Source organism: Microtus oregoni, unplaced genomic scaffold, assembly GCF_018167655.1.
Source record: "Microtus oregoni isolate MIOR12 unplaced genomic scaffold, Mior012 000012F_ref0000307, whole genome shotgun sequence".
In the NCBI taxonomy this organism is placed as follows: domain Eukaryota; kingdom Metazoa; phylum Chordata; class Mammalia; order Rodentia; family Cricetidae; genus Microtus; species Microtus oregoni.
In genome coordinates this window covers 3,531,255-3,551,519 of record NW_024543071.1, presented here as the reverse complement: position 1 = coordinate 3,551,519, position 20,265 = coordinate 3,531,255, and the positions used below count along the sequence as shown (strand labels likewise).

General features: G+C 41.7%; 1 protein-coding gene across 3 annotated transcripts in view; it reads left to right on the top strand.

The window, feature by feature from the left end:
• The window catches only part of Atrnl1 (attractin like 1), a 561,295-nt gene that overhangs the window by 174,959 nt on the left and 366,071 nt on the right, over positions 1-20,265 (top strand). The window lies entirely within an intron of this gene.

Below are 20,265 nucleotides of genomic sequence, written 5' to 3'. Positions count from 1 at the left end.
CACTGCTTGGCCCATTCTCTTCTAGGCTAATTCTCACATATTAATTTAGCCCATTTCTAATCATCTGTGTTTGGCACCCCAAGGTGCGCTTACCAGGAAGATTCTAGCCTATGTCCATCCTGGGTCGGAGCTTCATCCCGGGAGCGGGGCATAGCGTCTCTCTCAGGCGTCTGCTCCCGAGAGGAGAGCTGTTGAGACTCTGAACTCACTTCCTCTTCCTCCCAGCGTTCTGTTCTGTTTACTCCTCCCACCTATCCTCTAACCAATAAAATGGGCCAAGGCAGTTCCTTTATTAGCCAATGACCTTCCTCCATCATTTCCCCTTTTTCGGTTTAAACAAAAAAAAAAAAAGGCTTTAACTTTAACATAGCAAAATTACATATAACAAAACAGTTATCAAGTAAAAGTTACAATAATCTTTATCATAACTAAGGAAAACTATAACTATAACTAACTATTCTTAACTCCATCAAAGACTCCAGAAAGATATAATATTACCTAAGTAAACAAGAACTAAGAAACTTCAAACTCTAGAAATGACAAAGACATCTCGCTGCCTGGACAGTCACCCAAAGTTTTTTTGTACCGTTGGGGCATCCATCTTCAGCCTTCAGGCCCATGGTATCCAGCAGACATTTCCATAAAGCAGGAAAATTCAAAGTCAGTTCAGTCACTATCTGTTGTGTCCTGCAGAATGTCTCACAGACTCTTTCATGAATCAGGAACCCCGAAAGATCATCTCACCTTAGGCAAGTTCAGTAGCCCTCTCTCTGCGGGTTCTCTGTGTCCAGTTTATGCAGTAGTCCAGGCAAGAGCAGTTTCTTGCCAAATGGCTATCAAACTCCATAAGGATCCTCTTCGATGCCCATCTTCCTCTTGAAGTAGATTGGTGCTGCCAGGAGCAGAGTGTCTCATTGTCATGAAAAGTCCTCAGTTATTAAAACATTAAATGTCCTATTCTGTAATCTTTGAAAGACATGAAGAATGTCTATCTAAAATATATCTCTATATATCTAGAAAATCTAACTAACATGACTACAAGCTTTACTATTATCGATGATTATCCATTAACAACCTATATTTCTTAATTATACAGTACATATTTAAATGAACTACACAATCACAATACCTTAATCAAAATCAGAAACACTTATACATATAACAAAATTGACCTTAAATCTCTATCAATAAAGCAAAATAATATACTAATGTAAATTATTCATATCTGTATCATATCCCCCTTTAAATGTAAAAGAACGTTTATAAACCATATTTGGGAACATGGGCGCAGTTTTTTCTCTCCAAACTGTTTCCTGCTGAATGGGGGCGTCGTTAATTAGGTCTTTCATGGTATAACCTGTGTGCTAGCTTCATCTCAGTTGGCAGTTGAGCGAAGCAATTTTTGAAGATGTTCACTGCAACCCTTCAGGAGGGCGTGGTCGATCATACCAAATCGGAATAGAAGAAATGAACAGCGTCTCATCCTCTGTGAAAACAAAATAAGAAACTCCTTTCCAAAGTATCATATCCTTAGATCCAAATTCAAAATATCTATGTTGGATTAGTTCAGCAGCATTTATAAATAAATATCTTTTAGCATCTGTTGCTCCTTCCTCAGCATTTAAATAATTTAAAGAGAGCATAATAGCATACAGTATCAAGATTCTCTGTGTATTTTCCATCTTTGTTTGTTTTATTTTAACCTCTATTTTGTTTATTTTTACTTTTAACTCTTTGCTTTTTGAGACAGGTTCTCTGTATCTTTGACCTGAAGTAACTCTGTAGACCAGGCTGTCTTTGAACTCTCAGAGATCCGCCTGTCTCTGCCTCCCAGGCATTCGGGATTAAAGGTGTACACTGCTACACCTTGAACTCACAGAGATCTGTTTGTCTCTGCCTTCTAGGCACTGGGATTAAAGGCGTGTGCTACCACACACAACAACTCTCTTCCTTTTCTTTGTTTTTTTTTGTACTTTAAGAACTTCAACTTTTAGTCTGCATATATTTTTAACACACTTTATACCATTCAGAAATTTTCTCTGTCTTTGAATCTCTCTTTACTGTATATATATATCTCTTTTTCTGACCACATGAATCTTTAATTTACCAAGCGATCTCAGTAGGACTAAAGGCGTGGCTTTGCCAGCTAGATCCAGTCCATTCCTTAGCTTTCCAGCCTCATGGCGGATATACAGGCTGTAGCCATGTTTACTGCCACAACTGTATGGCATTTCAAGGTCCCTGCCAGCAAGTGAGCTACAACAGACAACACTCAAGTCCTCTCTCGGTAGCCGGCCCTCCTGCCTCAAACAGTCAGAGTTTGCCCTGGCAGGATGGCCCAGAAAGCCGGCATTTTTAAACGGCGCAGCTTTTTTTTCTGCTACGGCTGAAAACCGAAAAGCATGCGTTCAGCTTTTCGTCAACACCGTTTAAGTGTTAAGTGGCAGGACCTCTTAATGAGCTGCAGGCTTTGTAGCTAAAGCTGAGTCAGGAAGCTTTTCTTAGAAGAAAGCACATGCTTGCCTCTAACAATTAGAGCAGACCCGAGAACACAGTGAGTCTAGTTGCCATCAAACAAATCATAGCACTTTACTCCAAATGCTCTATTCAAAAGCCTGTCTCCCGCAGGAGCCAGACAGAGATTTCAATGGCGGCACAGCCCCAGGAAGTCGTGCTTTAAAATGACACAGCGTTTTTTCTGCTACTGTTGCCGAATCAGGAAATCTCTCTACAGCACGCCACCAACAAACAGCAAAAATCTGTGTTAAACTCTCTCTCCCTTATTTTTAAGCCTTCTCAGGTTTTTTAAGTGGGTTTAGCCCCACGTTGGGCGCCATTCTGTAGTAATAGGGGCGGCGGGGCTGCGTCCCCAACACCCCAGTCACCTGCCCGGCTAGCTTATGCCCCGAAATAACAGCACACAAACTTTATTCATTTAAACACTGCTTGGCCCATTCTCTTCTAGGCTAATTCTCACATATTAATTTAGCCCATTTCTAATCATCTGTGTTTGGCACCCCAAGGTGCGCTTACCAGGAAGATTCTAGCCTATGTCCATCCTGGGTCGGAGCTTCATCCCGGGAGCGGGGCATAGCGTCTCTCTCAGGCGTCTGCTCCCGAGAGGAGAGCTGTTGAGACTCTGAGCTCACTTCCTCTTCCTCCCAGCATTCTGTTCTGTTTACTCCTCCCACCTATCCTCTAACCAATAAAATGGGCCAAGGCAGTTCCTTTATTAGCCAATGACCTTCCTCCATCAATGTGTATATTTTTATATGTGGTACCACGATTGTGAAAACTTTCTGAGAACATTTTCTGAGTCTTGTAAGTGAGGGCAAGGTGAAACCATGGAACTAGACCCCTGTGCGTGGAATGAAAGGTTTGCTGGGGGTAAGACTGCAAAGACTGTTTCTGCAGAGCGGGTCGGAGTGGGTGACATTGTACAGCCAGTGGACTGGTTGGTTGGATGGCAGTCAACAGGGTGGGGTCCTTGAGCAGATGCTGGCTGTGAAGACTGACCCATACCTACAGCCATACCATAGGTGGTGTCCTTTGGGGAGATTAGGGGAGGTCCTGGTGAGCAGCTTCCTGCTGTAGTCGAGATGCTTTTCTGGTAAACACACTGGATAAGGGATTCCTGAGAAATATTCTGTTTAGGCTCTGAGGACCCAGTAGCAATCTGTCTATGTCCCTGATCAGAGTCCTCCTCTTTAGGACATTGTCACCAGTACTGCCATTTTGGGGTCCACTTTGGACCCCACATTCTTGCTAACAAAGCTGACATTAATCCAAATCAGAATGTGCAAAATTTAAAAAATTGTAAAATTCAACTTGTTTCCATTATTCTTTTTTTAAATTTATTTATTAAAGATTTCTGTCTCTTCCCTGCCACCGCCTCCCATTTCCCTCCCCCTCCCCCAATTAAGTCCCCCCCCTGCCCGAAAAGCAATCAGGGTTCCCTGTCCTGTGGGAAGTCCAAGGAACCCCCACCTCCATCCAGGTCTAGTAAGGTGAGCATCCAAACTGCTTAGGCTCCCACAAAGCCAGTGCGTGCAGTAGGATCAAAACCCAGTGCCATTGTTCTTGAGTTCTCAGTAGTCCTCATTGTCCGCTATGTTCAGAGAGTCCGGTTTTAAGTATCATTTTTTGGGAGGTGGTATTAGGGTCTTCCATGTCAGAGCTGAATTAGCTTTAGTAATGTTATTAGTACCTCCAGCTTCAGGGGATCTGGTGTCCTCTTCTGGCCTCTGAAGTCATCAGGCGTGCATGCTGCTGATAAACACGTGCAGGCAAGCATGCATAGTCATGAAATAAGAAGAAATACCTTTTAAAGTGTGGACACAGCTCGGGTGGCTGCTGTTGATTGGCAGCCCTGGTCAGGGTGTCCCCAGCAGGGTGTATCCTAATGTCTGGTGTTCTGTCGTGTCTGCTAAGAGTCAGTTTACACACTTGGGATCACTTTGTGGCAGTCAGACTTCTGAAAGACTGGACGCCGAGGCATTAGAATTTCCCTGGGAATCTACTACTGGGAGAGGGATTGGTGAAGGCCTTGGGAGATCAGAGGAGGAGAAGGATTTGTGATTTGTCAGTTGACTTTGCCCGGGAGGCTTTGAGCCAGGACTGTGGTTTTCAGGAGCCACAGTGCCTGGATGGCTTAGTCTTGCAAATCTCTTGCCTCTGTATTTCAAGATCCTGAAGATGGGTCAGGACGAGTGTCACAGGATCTCCTTGTCATTCTTACCATTGTGGCCATATTGAATAAATGTCTATGTTATGTTTTTTCACTAAAAAAAACCCAGGATGATTAAGTGTAATAATGTAATTTGTATTTTGGGTGATATCCTAGAATACACAATGTAAAATAGATTAATAATGAAAAACAAAAATACCAAAAAGAATAACATACTGCAGGACAGCTAACACAAAATATGCTTGTGTGTCTGCGCGCGTATGCTCCTGTGTGTATGCGTTTGTGCATGTGTGTGTGCGTGCTCCTGTGTGCGCACGCGTGTGTGTGCTCCTGTGTTTGTGCATGTGTGTGTGCGCGCCTGTGTGTGTGCACACGCTTGTGTGTGCTCCTGTGCGCGCACGCGTGTGTGTGCTCCTGTGCGCGCACGCGTGTGTGTGCTCCTGTGTGTGCACGCGTGTGTGTGCTCCTGTGTGTGCACGTGTGTTTGTGCTCCTGTGTGTGTGCATTCGTGTCTGTGCTCCTGTGTGTGCATGCTCTTGTGTGTGAGCGTGCTCCTGTGTGTGTGACCACACGTGTGTGTGCTCCTGTGTCTGTGCATGTGTGTGTGCGCGCCTATGTGTGTGCATGCGTGACTGTGCTCCTGTGTGTGTATGCTCCTGTGTGTGTGTATGCTCCTGTGTGTGTGCACGCGTTTCTGTGCTCCTGTGTGTGTGTGTGCGTGTGTGTGCTCCTGTGTGTGTGCTCCTGTGTGTGTGTATGCTTTTGTGTGTGTGTGCGTGCTCCTGTGTGTCTGTGTGTGCGTGTTATCTTTTGTCTTACTGATCTTTCATTATTTTTGTTGTTTTGGTTTTTTTGAGAGAGATGGGTGATAAAGAACAGGAATGTGAGGTTGGAGGAAAGGGAGGTGAGAAGATCTGGGAGGCATTGGGGTAGAGGAAATAATATGATCAAAGACGTAAAAATAATTTTAAATAAAATGATGATGATTCAGAATACCAGTGGAACCCAAATAGTATATGATCTTAGGTATTACTAATTAATGTTGTTATTAATTATCTAACTACTCAATTGAAACATTGTATCAGTGGAAACGCTATGACTTCTGAACTTGAGATTTAAAAGTTCATCGTTGATTATAATGAGATCTAAATACTAATATGCCATTACTTTTATGAAACTTAGGTAATGTATCCATATATGGGCAAAACCAGCATTTGGGGGTACCTTCTATATAGTAAGTTCTTTTGTGGAGAGCACCTCACACAAAAATGTCATTCTGTTTCATCAATCTAGGCTTAACATGGTGCTGAGCACTGTGAACTGATTTTGAAATTAAACACTATAGATTTATGTTTTCATATATTTAAATATATAGTGTTAATATTACAAGTATATAGTTACCATAACTGTATGTAAATAAGTGATATATATATTTATATACAGAATGTTTATATGTACAAGTTTGGATACTCTTTAACTATAAAATATTTTACTCCTCAAAAATTAAAATAGGCATGATCTTGAAATACATACATACATATATATATATATATTTCAACATTTATAATCTTGATGAAAAGTTAATTCTTAATTTTGGTTCAGCTTGACCTTTACCTTGAAGCTCTTTTTCGAATTTCCCCATAGAAATTCTTGAGGTGCTTCTGTGGGAATAACTTGAGTCCGTAACTTACTGTTTGGGAGCTCAGAGGTTAGATTATGAATGGAGTCCGTACCTTGGCTGCACGGGGGCACAAACCTTAGAGTAGGAGTTTTCAGGAAGGGTAGCTGAGCACTGTGATGCCTCACTCGTGGCGACAAAGGTAAACTGAGGTCTCACAGTGATGTGATTAGCCCTCGAGAGGAAAGTGCAGAGCAGGACCACCTGTTAGAACCGGTGGTTCTCCTTTTGCTACACTGCTCATTGCCCGGAGGCTAAGGCTGGCTGGCCTCCATAAGTGAGGTACACATCACCTACCTCCCCAGGGTGTTCAGGGATCCGTGACTCAGCAGTGAAGCCTTAATGCGATGCATGGGCAATAGTGAGGGCTTCCTAAGCAGAGAGAGAAAACAGGAAGGTAGAGAGCGAATTGAATCCAGAATAGGGACCTGCGAGGGGTCTCAGAATCATGCCTCCAAGGGAGAACAGTGTGAGGGACCAGAGGGGACAGTTTGTGGCTGATGGATGCTTAATGACACATGCTAGTTTTCAGAGCTGACAAAATGTCTTAGAGAGAGGTGAGGGGGGTGCAGGCAAGACAGACACAGAGAGACAGAGACAGGCAGGGACCAGGTCCGGTTTCTGTTCACTTGAAGAAGTTGGAATCGCAGTGAAAAGTGAAGGAGAAACTCGCACAAAGGAGGGTGGAGAGAGACGTCTTCAGGGCAAACCCGAGAGCCTTCTCAGCTGGATAAAGAATGACCAGGGTAGGGTGGAAGCTAACACAGCAACCAAGTGTATTATACCTGGGGAAATCGAGGACACCTCAGTGAAGCATTTTCTAGCTCTAAATATGATCAAAATGATTCAGTTTTATAAATAACATTCATATATTTATAATCAGTATGATCACTAATATTTATCCAGAAATTTTGTAATTTCATGGGGTGTTCTTTTTATGCTTTATTCTAGAAAAATGACCTTGTTAGATGATACATTTTCTATTTTAACATTTAAAAAAATACGATTTTTCAGTAATCACTTTGTTAATTATCGACAAGAAGTCTACTCCTAATAGATTATCATAGTTGATCTTACTTAGCAAGTAATAATTAGTTAGAAAACCCTTATTCTTACTTTTTAAAATAAATAGCAATACAATGAGTCCAGTTCTCAAAATTAAGGTCGGCGAGTTCTGTAGCTTCCATTCTATACTACTGTTTCTATGGCAGTGTTTGAAGTGACATCATCCCAAGAGCCGCATGAGTCAGCCTCTTCTAGGCTGTCAGGTGGATGAGCTTGATAATCTACGCGCATCTCATTCTCTGCGTTCTCATTTCGCCTATCGCCAGCATCACGTCAGAACTCCACCATGCACACTGAGGTGACATTTTTGCATAAACACATCAATATGTCCTTTATAAATCAGAGCTGTTTCTTTAAAGATTTCTGACATTTTAGGGTAAATACCATGCCATGGAAAATTCTTTCCAAGTCCTCTTCCTACAGCTTCTTTAAGTCACATCATACAGTTGGAACCCATCGATTGTAATGCGTTCATAAAGTGTAGTCTGTGTTCAGAGCTGAGCACGTTCAGTGTGAACCTGTAGGCGTGAGGGCAGAGTGTTCTTTCTGCTGAGGTTTTCACAAGTGGCCGTTTCGGTTATTTGGGACTTTTAAACAGTTGGCAAAATGAGGGTGTTGTGAAATCCTAGTGGAACCGGTCTGCTGATCTGGATAACCATGGGTGATCTGAGTTAGGTCCTTACAGGGTAGAGAAATTTAAATGTGCGGTTAGACCAGCTGATGTTTTGAAACATTGAAACACAACGCGCAGAAACATGAGGTATTTTTCTTTGGAATAACCACAGAAAGAAAATGGAAAACGTGATTATTTGTAGAAGGCCATGTTCTAGCTATGACACCTGCCAATAGGGATGTTCATAATAAGTTATTTGTAGATTTTCATGTTATAAATATTTTGTATCCTGGGGAAATACTTTTGAGGGAACTACAAACTTAGATATTGTTGTCACTGATTGTCTCACTGTCCTCTAAACGCTGTCAGCTGAGCAGTTATTCTCTTAAAGCAACCTCATTTGCTTTGTGTATATACAAATGATGTTTCAAATCTGAGCAAGGCACACACGTGGATCATCATAGCATTTAGTAAGTAGAGGCAGAATGGTTGGAAGCGCAGGGTCCCCTCAGCTTCTTAAATCCATAGAGTGTTGGAGGCCAGCCTGGGCTACAAGACGAAGGAAGGGAGGAAGGGCGGAGCTGACTAGGTTAAATATATTTAGTTAAAATATATTTTGAAAATCTTGTTTCAGAATATTTTATGTATTTTGCATCTTAGTAAATAGAAATATATACTTTGCACTCAAATAGATGTTTCCCATTGCATCAAATCTGTAATACATATTAATACTATAAAACATGCAAAAACGATTTTAAATGTTTTCTTCACAGTATCTGTGAATTTTTTTCTTTCATGGATATCTGAAACCTCACGAAAATTTATGTTGTTAAAATTTGATATGTAATTCTTTCTGAAAAATTTAATTAAATGCTTTCCGCTACAACAAAACTGCTTGAAGTGTTGATTGGGACTGTAACAATAAGAATAAAATCATCATTACTGTGGAGCCTATATTTTAGTGGGGAGGCTAATCATTAACCCATAAAATAGATAATTTCAGACTACAGTATAAACATGGTTTGCATGCCCGCACAGTAGGAAGGAAGGCACCTACCTTAAGTGAGTGTTAGAGAGTGTGGTAACTATGGAGGCCCAGATGACCAGCATCAGCCAGCTGAGAACCACTTTCCAGCAAGGCTTTGCGCCATCCTCCCTCCGTCCCTTCCTAACCCTGCAGGCCTTCCTATTTCAATAGGAAGGGCTTGAAGCTGAGACATACTGCCTTTGAGTGGACCTGTCTCGTGGCAGAACATGCCACGTAATAAGAGGGAGAGAGTGGGTCCACAACATGCCCCAGTCAGCCTGAATCCCCGTGCCCAGTACTGCCGTGGACTGAGCACATCATCCTGGGGACGCCTTCAGATCGCAGCAACAGGCAATTCCGATTCACTTGTGTCTACTTGGCCTTGCATGTTTTAATGCAAGAGACCTGATCTTTACCAGTTTGCCCTCCCATATTATTCCTTATTAGGAAGGGAAGACTGTCTTTAGAAACTCAATCTAGGTCCTCAATTAGAATTTCAATATTCAAGTATAAGATTGCAGCTTGAATTGGTGAGAAGTTCCACTGTCATTTTCTACAGTGTAGAAGACTGTTAATCTGGAGGAACTACAGTAATTTGTTACCTTTTTATCTTAGGTTGTCCTCTAAGTACAAGCTGGAATCAAAATAACATGTTTATCTCTCAGAACAACTTGAAAATTTTTCTAATTAATAGATAGAGATACAGACTGTAGTTAATCCAAGTTTTAGAGTGCTTGAATGCCTCACATAATGTCTCTAATGTGTAGAATCCTACCTAAACATTTTATGTATTCAAATGTGTTCAGGCAAGTGTTGAAAACATAGACATTTTCAGATGTCTTACCTTAAACCATGATTTCTTCTGAGGTTTGTATTGCTGTTACCCACACAGGGCAGGCCAACCACACACATGCAGGCCTGAAGTCATGTGCTCTGCCCACCTAAATTTATGGTGACATTATTGGTTGTTCCTTCTACTTAGACACCTGTTAATTCATGGAGTGTCAGACCTTCTGTGTGTGAGATGCTTACAAAGCTGGGGCTGCAGGGACTTCCCCAGACGCAGTGGTTGGTGCTGCTGGTGGGCACAAGGAGGCTGTGACGTACCTCGTCAGTTGGCACCACGGGCTCATCGAGCAGCTTAAACAGATGGGCTTGCAATGTGCAGTAGTGATGTCAATCTAGGGTATACCAATGCAATACAAGGCTAGTGTGGACCGAGGAACTTCAGATGTACCACAGCCTGAGCTTTCGGAAAGCCATGAACCAAACCGTAGCCAACAACTAGAAGAATTTAAGAAATCTGTAATCTGTTGCTATTTGGAAAACTAGATAATGTAAACCACACAGAGAAAAATAATTTTCCATAATTGACATATAGTTTTGTGGCAACATTAGGTTCAAGTAAAATTTAACTAAAACTCTATTTTCAAAAGTAGCAGAAGGAATTAATAGAATGCTTGGAAATATTTAATCTGTGGGGCACTATTAGAAGTTTTTATATCTCTGACTTACTACTTTTCTGAGTTAGAATAACTCAATTTCAAAATAAAACCTCAGCGTCAACCAGTTACACCAATTCAGTTCCCACCGAGTGGCAAATACAAAATCACAGGAATCTACCACAGACGTGAGTTGTGAGCCCACTGTGCCTGCAGGAGGAGGAGCTAAGCCACAGGGAAACCCCAGAGCTCCAGCTGCTCTTTGGAACCAAGCAGGTGAATTTACCCAAGTGACAGCCAAGTGCCTTTACCCAGCCCAGTGCAGATAAACAGTTGACCACCCATAGAGCTTGAAAAGCAACTTCACAAACTCCACACTGGCCCTGCCTTCTGCATTAGGCTGCTAGGCATGGAAATCAAACATAGCAGAGCAGAGTGAAGAGAGACCAAGGCAGGGGTGCTCTGTTACCATGGGGAGGACACAGCTGGGAGAGCTCGGCACAGCATAACACACTGCTGGGGCAAAGCACACCCATGCCACCACTCAAGAGCCGCTCTTGCCAGTTCCCTTGTGCGGTGCCAGTGTTATTCTGATGACCTGGAATGTCTGTCAATTACTAGCAGAAGACTTGGGTTTTCCTAATTGATGCATAACTAGTAGGAATAGCCAACAATATCACAGTAAATTTAGATGGGCACAGACACTAATTCGAGCCAGTATAAATATTTTTCATATGGTTTTCCTGCTGTGTGCGAGTCCATATAGCAACAAAACTGAGGAGAAAATAACTGAGTAAATAAAACAAGGACAAATGTGATAATAGCTGTAATTTTAATGCCATTTTGCTAAATTATTTGCATAAGATTGTACAAGGTAAGATGAAATGTGTTAAAATTTCTAAAATTTGAGTTAAGTATATGTTTCATCATTGACAGAATAAGAAAGAGTTAGATGTTTTCACAAAAGTCAGCAATGTTTTTGATTTCAGCTTGCACATCAGGGCAAATCCGAGAGAGGTGCAGGCGCTAGTCCCTCCCAGTTCCTGTGTAGTCCTGGCAGGAGGGAGGCAGCCAGCAAAGGAGGTGCTGCAGGGTGGTTCTCCTTCCTCTAATTTCACACCTCTGTTTTGTTTCTGATAACAGAGTGGCTCCACACTCCTCCGGTGTCTATGAAATAGCAAACATGTTCGTGATTTCCAAAGGTTCTGACATTCTTTTCCATGTTTGCCAATTCCACTGTGCACTGAGGTCCTAAGCAGCATTTAATGTTCATTCTGGAATCTTTACGAGGTGTCTCCTATTTTACTAGGGGTTTCTTCCTTTCTCTCTGGGTCTGCAGAGATCTTTGCTCTGTCAGGAGAGACAGCACCTGCTCAGTCTCCTCCTACACCCTCGCTGCTGACTCCATGTGCTCTTTAAGCTTCCTGCTCTTTCATGGGTTCCCTGTGCTCTGAGGTTCTCTTATAGCTCACATAAATCAAGCTCATTTTCTTTAGTGTGGCTTCAGAATGTTAGCCTTTAAAAGATCGCCCAGATAGTTCTTAATTGCAATGTCTAGAGTTTTCTTAACAAATATTTTTTCTTATTTATTTATTTATTAAAGATTTCTGTCTCTTCCCCGCCACTGCCTCCCATTTCCCTCCCCTTCCCCCAATCAAGTCCCCCTCCCTCATCAGCCCAAAGAGCAATCAGGGTTCCCTGCCCTGTGGGAAGTCCAAGGACCACCCACCTCCATCCAGGTCTAGTAAGGTGAGCATCCAAACTGCCTAGGCTCCCACAAAGCCAGTACATGCAGTGGGATCAAAAACCCATTGCCATTGTTCTTGAGTTCTCAGTAGTCCTCATTGTTCATTATGTTCAGCAAGTCGGGTTTTATCCCATGCTTTTTCAGACCCAGGCCAGCTGGCCTTAGTGGGTTCCCGATAGAACAGCCCCATTGTCTCAGTGTGTGGGTGCAACCTTCACGGTCCTGAGTTCCTTGCTCGTGCTCTCTCTCCTTCTGCTCCTGATTTGGACCATGAGATTTCTGTCCGGTGCTCCAATGTGGGTCTCTGTCTCTGTCTCTGTCTCCTTTCATCGCCTGATGAAGGTTAATATTCAGGAGGATGCCTATATGTTTTTCTTTGGGTTCACCTTCTTATTTAACTTCTCTAGGATCACTAATTATAGGCTGAATGTCCTTTGTTTATGGCTAGAAACCAAATATGAGTGAGTACATCCCATGTTCCTCTTTTTGGGTCTGGCTTACCTCACTCAGGATAATGTTTTCTATTTCCATCCATTTGCATGCAAAATTCAAGAAGTCCTTGTTTTTTACTGCTGAGTAGTACTCTAATATGTATATATTCCATACTTTCTTCATCCATTCTTCCATTGAAGGGCATCTAGGTTGTTTCCAGGTTCTGGCTATTACAAACAATGCTGCTATGAACATAGTTGAGCATATACTTTTGTTGTATGATAGGGCCTCTCTTGGGTATATTCCCAAGAGTGGTATTGCTGGGTCCAGGGGTAGGTTGATTCCGAATTTACTGAGAAACCGCCACACTGCTTTCCAGAGTAGTTGCACAAGTTTGCATTCCCACCAGCAATGGATGAGTGTACCCCTTTCTCCACAACCTCTCCAGCAAAGGCTATCATTGGTGTTTTTTATTTTAGCCATTCTGACAAGTGTAAGATGGTATCTTAAAGTTGACTTGATTTGCATTTCCCTGATTGCTAAGGAAGTTGAGCATGACCTTAAGTGTCTTTTGGCCATTTGAACTTCTTCTGTTGAGAATTCGCTGTTCAGCTCAGTGCCCCATTTTATAATTGGGTTGATTAGCCTTTTACGGTCTAGTTTCTTGAGTTCTTTATATATTTTGGAGATCAGACCTTTGTCAGTTGCAGGGTTGGTGAAGATCTTCTCCCTATCAGGGGGTTGGCTTTTTTGTCTTAGTGACAGTGTCCTTTGCTTTACAGAAGCTTCTCAGTCTCAGGAGGTCCCATTTATTCAGTGAGGCCCTTAATGTCTGTCCTGCTGGGGTTATAGGTAGGAAGTGGTCTCCTGTGGGCCCATGTGTTGTAGATTACTTCCCACTTTCTCTTCTATCAGGTTCAGTGTGTTCAGACTGATATTGAGGTCTTTGACCCATTTGGACTTGAGTTCTGTGCATGATGATAGATATGGATCTATTTTCATTCTTCTACAGATTGACATCCAGTTTTGCCAGCACAATTTGTTGAAGATGCTCTCTTTTTTCCATTGTATACTTTTAGCTCCTTTATCGAAAATCAGGTCTTCATAGGTTTGTGGGTTAAAGTCAGGGTCTTCTATTCGATTCCATTGGTCGACTTCTCTGTTTTTATGCCAATACCAAGCTGTTTTCAATACTGTAGCACTGTAATAGAGTTTGAAGTCAGGGATGGTAATGCCTCCAGACTATCCTTTATTGTATAAGATTGTTTTGGCTATCCTGGGTTTTTTGTTTTTCCATATAAAGTTGATTATTGTCTTCTCCAGATCTGTGAAGAATTTTGATGGGATTTTGATGGGGATTGCATTGAATCTATAGATTGCTTTTGGTAGAATTGCCATTTTTACTATGTTGATCCTCCCAATCCAAGAGCAGGGGAGATCCTTCCATTTTCTGGTGTCCTCTTCAATTTCTTTCTTCAAAGACTTAAAGTTCTTGTCATATAGATCTTTTACTTCCTTGGTCAGAGTTACCCCAAGATATTTTATGCTATTTGTGGCTATCGTGAAAGGTTATGCTTCTCTGATTTCCCTCTCTGTTTCCTTATCCTTAGTGTATAGGAAGGCCACTGATTTTTTGGAGTTGATCTTGTATCCTGCTACATTACGAAAGGTGTTTATCAGCTGTAGGAGTTCTTTGGTAGAGTTTTTGGGGTCGCTTATGTATACTATCATATCATCTGGAAATAACAAAAGCTTTACTTCTTCCTTTCCAGTACGAATCCCCTTGATCCCCTTATGTTGTCTTATTGCTATTGCTAGAACTTCAAGCACTATATTGAAGAGGTATGGAGAGAGTAGACATCCTTGTCGTGTTCCTGATTTTAGTGGGATGGCTTTGAGTTTTTCTCCATTTAATTTGATGTTAGCTGTTGGCTTGCTGTAAATAGCTTTTATTATATTTAGGTATGACCTTTGTATCCCTAATCTCTCCAAGACCTTTATCATATAGGGGTGTTGAATTTTGTCGAATGCTTTTTCAGCATCTAATGAAATGATTATATGGTTTTTTTCTTTCAGTTTATTTATATGCTGGATTACATTGATAGATTTGCGTATTTTGAACCAGCCCTGCATCTCTGGGATGAAGCCTACTTGATCATAATGGATGATTTTTCTAATGTGTTCTTGGATTCGGTTTGCCAGTATTTTATTGAGAATTTTTGTGTCGATATTCATGAGTGAAATAGGCCTGTAATTTTCTTTCTTGGTTGGGTCTTTGTGTGGTTTTGGTATCAGGGTAACTGTAGCTTCATAAAAGGAATTTGGTAATGACTCTTCTGTTCCTATATTGTGAAATACATTAAGGAGTATAGGTATTAGCTCTTCTTGGAAGTTCTGGTAGAATTCTGCATTGAAACCATCTGGTCCTGGGCTTTTTTTGAAAGGGAGATTTTTGATAACAGTTTCTAGTTCTTCGCGACTAACAGGTCTATTTAGATCGTTCACCTGGTCTTGGTTTAGCTTTGGTATATGGTACTTATTTTTAAAAATGTCCATTTCTTTTGCATTTTCCAGTTTTGTGGCATACAGGCTTTTGTAGTAAGATCTAATGTTTCTCTGAATTTCCTCTGTGTCTGTGGTTATGTCCCCCTTTTCATTTCTGATCTTATTTATTTGTGTGTTCTCTCTCTGTTGTTTAATTAGTTTGGATAGGGGTTTGTTGATCTTGTTGATTTTCTCCAAGAACCAACTTTTTGTTTCATTGATTCTTTGGACTGTTTTCTGTGTTTCTATTTTGTTGATTTCCGCCCTCAGTTTATTTCCAGTCTTCTACTCCTCCTGGGCGCATCTGCTTCTTTTTTTTCTAGAGCTTTCAGGTGTGTTGTTAAGTCCCCGATGTATGCTTTCTCTGTTTTCTTTAAGTGGGCACTCAGTGCTATGAACTTTCCTCTTAGCACTGCTTTCATTGTGTCCCATAGGTTTGAGTATGTTGTCTCTTTATTTTCATTAAATTCAAGGAAGACTTTAATTTCTTTCTTAATTTCTTCCTTGACCCAGGTGTGTTTCAGTAGTTGACTGTTCAGTTTCCATGAGTTTGTCGGCTTTCTGGGGGTAGCATTATTGTTGCCTTCTAACTTTAATCTGCGGCCATCTGATAAGACACAGGTGGACACTGATATTTTTTTGTATCTGTGGAGGTTTCCTTTGTTTCCGAGTATGTGGTCAATTTTCAAGAAGGTTCCATGAGCTGCAGAGAAGAAGGTATATTCTTTCCTATTTGGGTGGAGTGTTCTATAGATTTCTGTTAAGTCCATTTGCTTCATTACCTCCAATAATTTTCTTAATTCTCTATTAGGTTTCTGTCTGATTGACCTGTCCATTGGTGAGAGAGGTGTGTTGAAGTCTCCTACTACTAGTGTGTGTGGTTTGATGTCTGCCTTGAGTTCTAGTAATATTTCTTTTACATAAGTGGGTGCTTTTATATTAGGGGCGTTAGATATTCAGGATTGAGACGTCATCCTGATGAATTGTTCCTGTTATGAGTATAAAGTGTCCATCTCGATCTCTTCTGATTGATTTTAGTTTGAAGTCAGTTTTGTTAGAATTTAGTATGGCCACACCTGCTTTTTTCTTAGGACCATTTGCTTGAAACACCTTTTCCCAACCCTTTACTCTGAGTAGATTCCTATCTTTGTGGTTGAGATGTGTTTCTTGCAAACAGCAGAATGTTGGATCCTGTTTTCGTATACAATCTCTTAGCCTGTGCCTTTTTATAGGTGAATTGAGCCCATTAATATTAAGTGATATTAATGACCAGTGGTTGTTTACTCCGGTTATTCTTATTGTTTTTGGTAGTAGAGTTTGTTTGTCTCTCTTCTTTGAGTTGTGCTGGTGAGGGGTCACTAGATGCTTGAGTTATTGTAGGCAGTGTTGGCAATGTTGGATTCCTTGGGTTGCGATTTTCCTTCTATTACTTTCTGTAGGGCTGGATTTGTGGCTACGTATTGTTTAAATTTGTTTTTATCCTGGAATGTCTGGTTTTCTCCATTGATAGTGATCAATAGTTTGGCTGGGTATAGTAGTTTGGGTTTGCATCCATGGTCTCTTAGCTTCTGCAGTACCTCTATCCAGGACCTTCTGGCTTTCATGGTTTCCATAGAGAAGTCAGGTGTAAGTCTGATCGATGTACCTTTATAAGTTACTTGGCCTTTTCCCTTCGCAGCTCTTAATATTCTTTCTTTAACCTTTGTATTTTGTGTTTTGATTATTATATGGCGAGGGGATGTTTTTCTTTGATCCAGTCTGTTTGGTGTTCTGTATGCTTCTTGAATATTCAAAGGAATGTCTTTCTTTATGTTGGGAAAGTTTTCTTCCATAATTTTGTTAAAAATATTTTCTGGGCCTTTGAGCTGTGACTCTTCTCCTTCTTCTATTCCCATCATTCTTAGGTTTGGTCTTTTTATTGTGTCCCATATTTCCTGAATGTTTTGTGATGAGAATTTGTTGGCTTTGTTGTTTTCTTTGATCAGTGAGTTTATTTTCTCTATGGTGTCCTCAGAATCTGAGATTCTTTCTTCTATCTCTTGTATTCTATTGATTATACTTGTTTCTGTAGGCTCTGCCTGTTGACCTAGATTTCCATATCCAGCTGGTCCTCAGTTTGTGTTTTCTTCCTTGCTTCCATTTCAGTTTTCAATTCTTGAGCTGTTTCCATTACCTGTTTGATCATTTTTTCTTGGTTTCCCAAGGTACCATGTACGTATTTACTCATTTCTTCAAACTTTATGTTATACTTCTCATCCATTTCTATAAGGGTGTTTTTCACATGTTGTTTAAGGGACTCTATTGCTTTCATAAAGTCAATTTTTTCCACTTCTTCTGTGATAGGGTGTTCAAGTCTTCTGTTGTAAGATCATTGGGTTCTGTTGTTTTCATGTGGTTTTTCAGATTATTTGGTGAATTTTTGCCTTGGCGCCTGCCCATCTCCTCCTATCAATGCTATCTAATGGGTCTTTTAACACTGGATCAGGTTTCCCTGCTCCAGGGGCTTCTCTTACAAAATGCCCTCTCTCTGTTTCCTGGCTTCTGCCAGGGGCCATGATCCCTCTCACCCCTCAGAAGAGTCTTCAGGAACAGGACCCGGCTCCTCGTTCACCAGGGACCTCGCCAACAAAAGGGCTACTACTCTGCAGGCCAGCCACCAAAACAGAGAAACTCCCGCTGCCCTCTGCCCTGAGCTTCCGACCCAGCGCCTAAATAGGCTAAACTGGGTGATTCTGGGCCCCGCGGTAGGGAGGAGGAGTGAATGAGGCCCCTGGGTGCAAGCTGGGATGGGTCAGGGAGAGAGAGGTCCCCGCAGAGGTGGAGCAGTCCCAGCAGAGGGTACCTGCCCTTGCTGACTAACGGGGGGGGGGTCAAGGGGGTCGGGGAATGTCCCTGCTCCGTCTCCTGTGACCCGCCTCTGGCCCAGAACACTCTCCCCACTCAGGAGGGTCTTCAGGGGCAGGACCAGGCTCCCTGTTCTCCCGTAGACCTCGCCAATAAAAGGTCTACCACTCTGCAGGCCAGGCCCCCCAAAACCTACTTGATTTAGTAGTAGTGGGGCGATCTGCTCTCAGTGTGTGCTTCACTGTTTCATGCTTGGACTATCCCGCATCTGCCGCTGGGGCCTGCATGCCGTGTCTCTGCCGCTTGGGGCCTGTGTGCCGGGTCTCCTCTTAACAAATATTTAAGACATTGAATATAGTCTTTGATAAACTACATATCCACCAGATTCTAATCTGGGATAAAAAAAAACTTTAAAAATATTTCTATTTTAAAAAGTCTTTTTAGTATCATCTTTTAAAAATACCTTCTCCTTTAGCTACTCTAATCTAACTCTTTCTCATTCTGTCAATGATGAAACATATACTTAACTCAAATTTTAGAAATTTTAACATATTTCATCTATCTATACCTTGTACAATCTTATGCAAATAATTTAGTTTTCTTAGTTTATGTACAAACTCTTTATAATTCCATTGCTTAGAAACTTGTTGGACTTTAATGTAATATATTTAAGTTTGCATGTGTAAGTCAGAAACCTAATTGCTTAATTTACTCAAGGTTTTAATTAATTAGCCGCTTAATTAATTTAAAAATCTCCCATAGGTGCTGGGGATGCAGCTACAGCTCGTGATAAGCATTCACCCAGAATGCTCCCAGGTGCTCACAGACTTTGGTTCCCTCCCAGCATACATGCACACCCACACACCCACATACATGCACCCACACACCCACATACATACATGCACACACATACACCCACACATACATGCACACACATACATCCACACGCATATATGCACACCCACACACATACACCCACAAGCATACATGCATACACATACACCCACACGTATACATGCACACCCACACACATACACCCACACACATACATGCACACCCACACACATACACCCATACGCATACATGCACACACATACACCCACACACATACATGCACACACACCCCCACACGCATACATGCACACCCACACACCCACACGCATACATGCACACACATACACCCACGCACGTACATGCACACACACATACATGCACACCCACATGCATACATGCACACCCACACGCATACATGCACACACATACACCCACACACATACATGCACACCCACATGCATACATGCACACCCACATACCCACACGCATACATGCACACACATACACCCACACACATATACCCACATGCATACATGTACAGCCACACAATACACCCACACGCATACATGCACACCCACACACATACACCCACACACATGCATGCACACCCACACACATACACCCACATGCATACATGCACACACATACACCCACACGCATACATGCACACACATACACCCACACACACATACATGCACACACACATATGCATACACATATACACAACCACGTGCCTCCCTCACCATGGACACACACACAGAAAAATCAAACAAGCAGACAAACTCACTTGCTATTTCTTGTCCCGTGAGGCCACACTGACATCAGGTTTAGAGCACATCTGTGTATTTCTTAGCTCAGAGTCACGGTCCTTCTCCCTCACTCATCCAGTGTCTGAATTGTTACCGATTTCCTCCAGTCTCGTAGCTGTTTAGAATATGAGAAGACTCAGCACTATCAATCTGTTTTAATATGTCCTTCTAAAGGCATTGTTGAAAGGTCACTAAGAAGAAACAAGCTAGCCATAGCCATAGTTAATACTTTAACTCAGCTATGTGTGGATATCATTGTGGTTGACTGTTTCATCTGTGTATGATATCAAAGGTCAATAGTTGCAGAATCAAATCTAATAATCTATACCTAGTGTTATAGACATAGTTTTTGTTATATTTTTATTTCTATTTCTTTGTTTTCTTCTAATCCTATGAAGCAGATGCTTTCTATATTAGCACCCAGTAGAGGCAAACTAAGATCCACGGCTGTACCGTTTTCTAAACCATCTGAGGTTACTGTGAGAAGCACTGTTTCTGGTCCATGACGTTGCTCTCAGACACCACGCTATTGCTGCGTGGTGT